Source organism: Pan troglodytes, chromosome 5 (genome assembly GCF_028858775.2).
Source record: "Pan troglodytes isolate AG18354 chromosome 5, NHGRI_mPanTro3-v2.0_pri, whole genome shotgun sequence".
NCBI classification, from domain to species: Eukaryota; Metazoa; Chordata; class Mammalia; order Primates; family Hominidae; genus Pan; species Pan troglodytes.
The window spans coordinates 59,469,104-59,478,622 of record NC_072403.2 but is presented as its reverse complement, the minus strand read 5'-3'; positions in this window follow the sequence as shown (position 1 = coordinate 59,478,622).

Sequence of the window (9,519 nt, the reverse complement as noted above, 5' to 3'; positions counted from 1 at the left end):
CCTTATTTAAGCTTTTGCTGATTCATCGTGCACTCATCAAAGCTGCACTGAGCTAATATTTAGAAATTCATTTGCTATAGAAGCAAACTCCAACATCAAATCCTTATGTATGTGACTTGATCTATTCATACCTGGGTGTATACTAGTCCTGAGTTTAGGCACATATACCCACCTACACACAGCAGTGCTGAAAAAGCGTGACTGTAAAAAACTGGGGTGATAACTGGACAATGAAGTGAGGTCAATGAAGGGTTATTTTATATAGGAAATAACCCACAGATTGGCCACAAATCCCCTCTGTATTGACATTCATATGTATACCTACACATTCTCACATGAAAACTCTTTTAAAAAACTTTAAATTAGGGAAATTGTTGAAATATGAACTAAGATGATAGTGAACAAGAAGCCCACAGAATATTAATAATTATCTTAATTTTCTTATTATTCAAAGTATACGCTCTAAAACTGTACTGAGGTACATCAAGTGCACAAATAGTAGTATGGAGTTGATGTTTTTTTTCCATATACATGTACCTATGTTACCACCATCTAATTCAAGATAGAGGATATCTCTGATCTCTTAGCTGGAGAAGACCGCCTCATGCCACTTTCCAGTAAATATCTCCCCATAGAGTTAATAGTATTCTGACCTCAATCACCGTAATTCATTTTGTCTGTTCTTGAAATGTATATAATTTAAATCATACAGTAAGATACATATATTTAATTTTTAAAAATACATTTAAAAGGTACAAAAGCCATGCCTCACTCCTGGCTCTGATCCTCAGCCATCTGGTTTCTCTACCCAAAGGCAACCAATGATACTACCTTTCTTTTTTTTTTTTCAGATGGGGTTTCTCCCTGTTGCCCAGGCTGGAGTGCAGCGGTGCAATCATAGCTCACTGCAGCCTCACACTCCTGGGCTCAAGCCATCCTATTGCCTCAGCCTCCTGAGTAGCAGGGACTGCAGGTACACACTACCACAACCAGCTAATTTTTAACTTTTTTATTTGGACAGAGTCTCACTTTGCTGCCCAGGCTAGGTATCACCTTTTTGTTCATCTCTACAGAAATATTTACTCATATACACAAAAATGCATATGCATATACATAGTTTTCTTCTCTTGAAATCACTTTTGCAAAAATTATAACAATCAGGAAATTATTACAGTGAATGAGATCTGAACTAACCAACCCCCATCTAGCCTTTAACCTCCAAACTGGCCTTAATTATTCCTGGGCTTATGCCAAGATAACTTTGGGAGACATTTAGTTTAGAGTTTAAATGGTAATAGCGCTTCCCCAAAATTATACCACTTTGTAAAGCTAATGAAAGCTAATCCATCCACCAGGCTATTAGGATGAGAGGAGCCTGAATTCTGCTAAGGTGTAGACTTAAATGATTACCAGCCATTACTCTGGAGGTCTCAAAAATTGCAACTCCCCTAATTACTCCCGCCGATAACATCACTATTATAGAACCTAAGATTGGCCTTTTGAGATGTCTTTTCAGGTTTCTGCATTTCTGACGACCAATGAACCAACGTCTCCACCCAGGCCTGCCAAACCCCACTAGCCAGTCCTGTGGCCCTACCCAGAAGCAGACTCCCTGGCCCCTCAAACCACCCTTGAAAAACTCTAGCCTCCAAATTTTCAGGGAGATTGATTTGAGCAATAACTCCATCTCCCACGTGGCATGGCTGGCCTCGTGTCAATTAAATTTTATTGCAATGACTTGGCCTTGGTGGATTGATTTTGTCTGTGCAGTGGGCAGGAAGAAACTATTGGGTGGTTACACTCTCACACAAGTTTGGAACACTACTGAAAATTTAAAAAATTAGCTTGGTGGGTGTGGTGGCATGCTCCTGTAGTCCCAGCTACTTGGGAGGCAGAGGCAGGAGGATCCCTTGAGCCCAGCAGGTCGAGGCTACAGTGAGCTATGACTGTGCACTGCAATCTAGCCTGGGCAACAAAGTGAGACCCTGTCTATAAATAAATAAATTTAAATAAATGAGAAAAAAAAGGTAGTGACATACTATAGCATTTAGGAATATGTTTAGCTACAAATAACAGAAACTCAAAAACAGTGGCTTAAACAGTAAGTTTGCCCCCACGAAACAAGAAGTCTGGGGCAGTCCAAGGAGGTTCAACAGGCTGCTGTTTCTGTTTTCTTACCTCCACCACCCTTAGAATGAGGCTTTTGTCTTAATGCTTATTACTTCTTTGTTGCAAGATAGCTGCTGCATCTCCAGGTATTACATCTGTATTCAAGACAGGGAGAAGAAGAAAGCGGGAGTTGGGAAGGGGAGAGACCTGTGTTAGGAAACCAAAAGCTTTCACAGAAACCCTCTATTTCTATCTCATGGGATCATACTCCTGAATCATACGGCCCCTCCAGCTGCACAACACTGTGGTGAAGCAAATATTTTTAGTTTAGCCTTTATTTTTTAGAAAGAAAGGGGATGAGAATTGGCATGAGCAGATATAAGGATAGCCTCAGCCTCACATGATATTATGACTGTATTATTTGTTAAATATTGAGAAAGTTATGGAATACTGAGAAATTTTAGTTTTGGATAAATACCCATTCACATTAATTTTTGCTGTCCTTACTACTACTTTGAGAAAAAGGTAAACTAAAGAATTTCTAAAATTTCTTCTCATATTGTTATTGTACACAGGTCCATCTTTTTAAATCCACAATTGCAAAATATAAAAACAAAATAAAGAAAACTATGAAAACAGAAAAGTTTATGTAACTGATTTTGTGACAAAAACCTGATGTGACCCAAGGAGAGGCTATTTGAAGTCTTCATTCATATGATTTAGTGTAAATTGTTTATATGTTGCAGAAATATTCATGTTTGATTAAAGAGTACTGCCCCAGACCCTACTTGGGATATTACATAATAAATAGGATCTTCTAACTTTGAAAAGTTCTGAATTCTCAAACACCTCTAAACCCAATGGTTTAAATAGGGAATTGAAGAACTGTGGTTAGAAAGATGACTTCAATGTAAATATACAATTTGGCAGAAAGTTTAGGGGAATCATATAAACAACTAAATGAATGCAGGCAGAAATGAAAAAAGAAATCCTGAAACTTTAAGAATCGGGGATAATATCAGATAAATATGTTGCTTAAATTTGACTAATTTAAACCATTTTTATAAATTAGTCACTCAGCATGAAGACATCAAAAATTCTTCCTAAATTCTAAACACTATGTACATTTGAATGCTGAGTTAGTCCCAGGATTCATCCCCAAAATATCACTGACCAGTATGATTTAATATTAGTATTTGCCCTCTCAGGGGCATCCTTGCTGCAGGATATCACAAGGGTAGAAGGTAAAGCAGCTGCACAAAACATCTTTGCTCTTGTTTGTTACTCTGAGATGATCCTCTGCCTGAAAATATCTAAGCAGATACTTTTCTCAGCTTTGCAATGCAAATGATATTTAACAGTTCCCTGGGAATGTTTTGTGTGCTTATCAAATTTTGGCTAAACACATTTATTTATATGATAAATGTGATAACCAAAAGATTGCATGTATTATCTTTTCAATATTCATGTTATACTGTACAAGCACTGTATTATACAAATACTGTATAATATAGTATTGTAAGGTACAAAAATACAATAAACTAACCATACTTCAACTCTGCGGGGTTGCTGTGGGAGAGCTCTGCAGGGTTGCTGTGCAAGCCCCAGGTAAGTGATTAAGTCAGACAATAACTACATCAGTGCTTCTCAAATTTTCATGTGCCTGCAGATTATCGGTTGGGGGCGGGGAGTTTTTAATATGCATTCTGACTTAGTAGGCCTGGTGTCAGGCCAGAGATTCTGCGTCTCTCCCAAGCTTTCAGGTGATACAGATGCTGAGTGGTGGACCACACTTTGAGTAGCAAGATGCTAAAGCTTCTTACAACTCTAAATTTTCAAAATCCTTTATAAAAGGATAGCTATAATGTATATATGAAATGGACTATGGAAACATAAAATAATAAAAGCTTACTATTGTCAGTCACTTGGGAAGTATCACTTTTGGAAGTTAGTCACTTCCCAAGTGTACATCTCAGGATATACAAACTCTTAGGGGAACTCCATGTGATTTAGAAATCTAGCCAGCTTGCTGAGAGGATAATGAAGAATATAATTGAGGTGTGGGTGAAAACCTCCAAAGACTAGAAACCTTTGCTCTGACATGCACCCTGAACATGGTTGTCTCCAAGCCAAGATTTTATTAAAAGGTGATTAAGCCCAACCTTGAGAAAACATGTGTTTTCAAGAGACTCTTGAACTCTCAGCCTCAAGTGGAGTTAGGCAATTCTGGAGAAACCAGTTAACATCCTGGGCCTATTACTTGCAAGGAACATTTAGGCCCCCCAAACAAACAAGATGTTAGCTAAATAATAGGCCATAAATGTAGAGCAAAGTGGAGCACTCCAAAATAACCAAGGACAAAAGAGAACTTCAGAGAGTCAACAATTTGTACAAGGGCTATTATCCTAGACTCAATTTGTGTTTCTTACACAGCCAAAGTAATCTTCTGCGAACAAAAATTTGTGTATGCTACCCTGCTATAAAATTATCTAAGGCTCACGATGGTACCTACAGAGAAATAGAAATACTGATTCTTCTTAATGTAGAATCCTATGAGGTTTTCCAAAAACATACAATTGTGTAACCACAATCACAATCAAGATATCGAACAGTTCTATCTATCTCAAAAATCCTCCCCTTCCTCTAAGTAGCCAATCCTTTCTGTACCACTCCCACAACCCCTGCCCCAGTCCCTGGCAACCAAACATCTGTATTCTGTTCCTATCATTATTTCTACTCTAGAAGGTCATTCCTATCATTATTCCTACTCTGGAAGGTCAAATGGAATCATATAGAGTGTCGCCTTTTGAGTCGGCTTCTCGTACTTCACACAATGCATTTGAGATTTGTCAATGCTGTGGCATGCTTCAGGAGTTTGTTCCTTTTTATTACTGTAATCCATTGAGATGCCATGCTGAGCCATATTGGAGCCCGAAGCAGAAAAACAAAAAACAAAAATTGCACCCCTCTATACATGTTTTTTATGTATTTTGTGGATATTTAAACACTAAAATAATAAAAATATTGAAAAAATTTAAAAATACCTATTATTAAAACCCACAATATTATGTTCAGTGTAAAGATTTTATTTACAACAAAACAATTCATTATAATCTTACTTTCCTGGATTTAATGGAAGCAAACTCATCCATAATATTTTCAAAATCTACTTTTTTGCTTATCTTACATTATTTTATGGGGCACCACTGTGATTGCTGTTAAAAAAAATTCTCAAGGCCACTTCCAAATTTGGATAAGATTGCACCAAGTAAAATACTTGCGTCCGTTTCAGAAAATCTGAACCTTATACTGATTTTATATTACAAATCATTGAAATTGTACACTACTTAAAACTATTTCGGATAAAATTTCTACAGACCTTAAATTGTCAGAATGTTTAAGAGTCAAGTGGGTGACTGCCTTTTGTACATCAAATGTAATCATAGAAAATAACTTTTTTTTGGTTACAAATTCAAAATGTTCCAGCCTGGCCAATGTGGTGAAACCCTGTCTCTACCAAAAAATACAAAAATTAGTTAGGCATGGTGGCACAGGCCTGTAATCCCAGCTAACTAAGGAGGCTGAGGTGGGAGAATCACTTGAACCCAGGAGGCAGAGGCTGCAGTGAGCCAAAATCGTGCACTCCAGCCTGAGCAACAGAGTGAGACCCTGTCTCAAAAAAAAAAAAAAATCAAAATATTAAGATGCTTTACCTGCTTTTTCACATTTTCATTTAAATGTGAAATTAAGATAGCTATAGTCTCCAGAATTTTGTTTGACGTGCACTTTTCCCGTAATAATATCTCCATGCAGTGATTTACAGATTGCCAATTTTTAAATTTTTTCTTTTTCATTCATTTACAAATTTTGGAGGTATATTCATCTCTTGCTAAGACCTTTTTATTAATCAAATATTTTTTCAAAGTATTTTTTCTTATTTATTATAAGCAAAGAGATAGGTCTTCTAGTAAGCATATAACTTTATATAATTTTTTTTAAAAAATAGAGCTTTATTAATTTTTTCCACTAGCTTAAAACATTATTCCATACAGATGTTTCATTAAAATGTATAATCTATTGCACCAAGATACTTTCAATTATAGAATCATGTATTCTGTCATTTGATATTACATCTTTTAATATTTGATGTGTCTTTAATTTGCATACAAAATGTCTTGATTCCATTTAATCTTGATGCCCATCAGGTATCCACGATGTAATTCTTAAAACAGACATATAATATTACATCTGTCTATTGAACTCTCCAAAAAATGTATATATCCTCTGTACAATACTAAAAATGATTATCATATTTCTATTCACAGAAGCAATGTTTTCACGTATTAAACTAAGACTATGAGCTGAGTACTTCACATGTTTGACATAATCATTTTTGGTGGAAATAATGGCCACACACCTTTGTATACACAAGGCATATTTGCTCTATTATCATTTCCCAGGCAATTAGCATTTTTATGTCAATATTATCTGTTTCCAATTCATTAATAATTTCACGAGGTAGATCATATCTAGTTTTTTCTTTCACATTTCAATAAAGTCAGTATAACTTTTTTCTGTTGATATAACATCATTCTTAATGTGAACATACTTAATAATGTTACATACTTGTTCACAATCGGCTACATCTGGTATATAATAAAAATCAAGGTATTTTGCTTCTTTTTTTTTTTTTTTTTTTAATTGAGACATTCTTGCTCTGTCGCCCAGGCTGGAGTGCAGTGGTGTGTTCTCAGCTCACTGCAACCTCCATCTCCAGGGTGCAAGTGATTCTCCCGCCTCAGCCTCCCGAGTAGCTGGGACTACAGGTGCGTGCCACCACGCCAGCTAATTTTTGTATTTTTAGTAGAGACGGGGTTTCACCACATTGGCCATGCTGGTCTCGAACTCCTGACGTCAAGTGACCCACCCGCCTCCGACTCCCAAAGTGCTTGGATTACAGGCATGAGCCACCGCGCCAGCTTGCTCACATACTTATTTCAAGCTTTTGAAATGTCTAACATTTCCCTTTCTTCACTTTTGTCTTCATAATTCAAAACAGATTCTTTAGTTAACTCTGAATTTGATAATTGTTCTATTCTAATAATGTCAACATTAGACACGTAATCATGTTCTGTGGTTTAAGTACTGTGTTTTCCAGCCAAACTCGTAACTGCCCCACATAATTTTGATCCATTTCAGTATGGATGTTTTTTTCCTGAACATTGCACAACTTGGCCTTCTAGATGCCATATTTATAGGAAAAAAATTTTAGTACATATTTAAATTCTATTTATTTTTAATCAATACAAGGTTTCTTTCCAGGAATATAATATATAGTAAATTTATAGTAAGTTATATAAATTAAGTTTTATATATTGTAGTATCTAATGATCCAATAGGTGTTCATAAAAGTTTGCATCGAAAATATTTTAAAAAAGGCCAGGTATGGTGGATAACACCTGTAATCCCTACACTTTGGGAGGCTGAGGCGAGTGGATTGCTTGAGCTCAGGAGTTCAAAACCAGCCTGGGCAACATGGTGAAATCCCATCTCTACAAAAAATACAAAAACTAGCTGTGGGTGTGGTGGCATGCATCTGTAGTCCCAGCTACTCAGGACGCTGAGGCAGGAGGATCACCTGAGCCCAGGAAGTCAAGTCAAGGCTGCAGTGAGTCCGGCTGTCACCACTACACTCCAGCCAGAGTGACAGAGTGAGACTCTGTCAAAAAAAAAGTTTAAAAAAAAAAAAAAACAAAATAATAAAAAAGTTTAAAACTCCCTTGTGTACTGTTGATGGTAATTAAAAAAACTGTGCAATTACTATGGAAAACATTACGGTTGTTTCTCAAAAAATCACAAATAGAATTACTATATTATCCAGCAATTCTACTTCTGGATATTTACCCAAAAGAACTAAAAGCAGAGTCTCAAAGACAGATTTGTATATCCACGTTCATAGCAGCATTGTTCATAATGCATCTAATAGGTATGCAGGGCTATCATGCTGTGGTTTTAATTTGTATTTCTCTAATGATTATGATTTATCTATGTTGTGTTTTATTCCATGTGCCAATTAAAATGAACATGGTATATGTACATGTGCTGAGAAAGAAATAACTTTAAAAATAAGTTGCAAACATCATATAGTATGATCTTTTTCATGTAAATAAATATATGTACACATAATTGAAAGTTTGGGGAAGACTACATAAGAAATTTTCTTTGAGAAAGTAACGTCAGAAAAACCCTTGCAGACATTGGCTTAGGCAAAGACTTCATGACCAAGAACCCAAAAGCAAATGCAACAAAAACAAAGATAAATAGATGGGACTTAATTAAACTAAAAAGCTTCTGCACAGCAAAAGAAATAATCATCAGAGTAAACAGACAACCCACAGAGTGGGAGAAAATCTTCACGAACTACACATCTGACAAAGGACTAATATACAGGACTAATATACAGAATCTACAAGGATCTCAAACAAATCAGCAAGAAAAAAACAAACAATCCCATCAAAAGTGGGCTAAAGACACGAATAGACAATTCTCAAAAGAAGATATACAAATGGCCAAGAAACATATGAAAAAAATGCTCAACATTGCTAATTATCAGGGAAATGCAAATCAAAACCACAATGTGATACCACTTTATTCCTGCAAGAATGACCACGGTCAAAAAATAGTAGATGTTGGCGGGGATGTGGTGAAAACGAAATACTTCTGCACTGCTGGTGGGAATGTAAACTAGCACAACCACTATGGAAAACAGCATGGAGATTCCTTAAAGAACTAAAAGTAGAACTATTATTTGATCCAGCAATCCCACTACTGGGTATCTACCTGGAGGAAAAGAAGTCATTATACGAAAAACATACTGGTACATGCATGTTTATAGCGGTACAATTCGCAATTGCAAAAATATGGAACCAGCCCAAATGCCCATAAATCAATGAGTGGATAAAGAAAATATGGTATACATATATATATATAAATACATATATATACCATGAAATACTACTCAGCCATAAAAAGGAATGAAATAATGGCATTCGCAGCAACCTGGATGGAATTGGAGACCATTATTCTGAGTGAAGTAACTCAGGAATGGAAAACCAAATATCATTTGTTCTCACTTATAAGTGGGAGCTCAAGCTATGAGGATGCAAAGGCATAAGAATGATACAATGGACTTTGGGGACTCAGGGGGAAAAGACAGAAGGAGGGTGAGGGACAAAAAACTACACATCACGTACAGTGTACACTGCTTGGGTGATAGGTGTACCAAAATCTCGGAAATCACCACTAAAGAACTTGTCCATGTAAACAAACACCACTTGTTCCTCAAAAACTTATTGAAATAAAAATTTTTTTTAAAAAATGTATTCTAATGGAAAAAGAAAAAATAAAGAA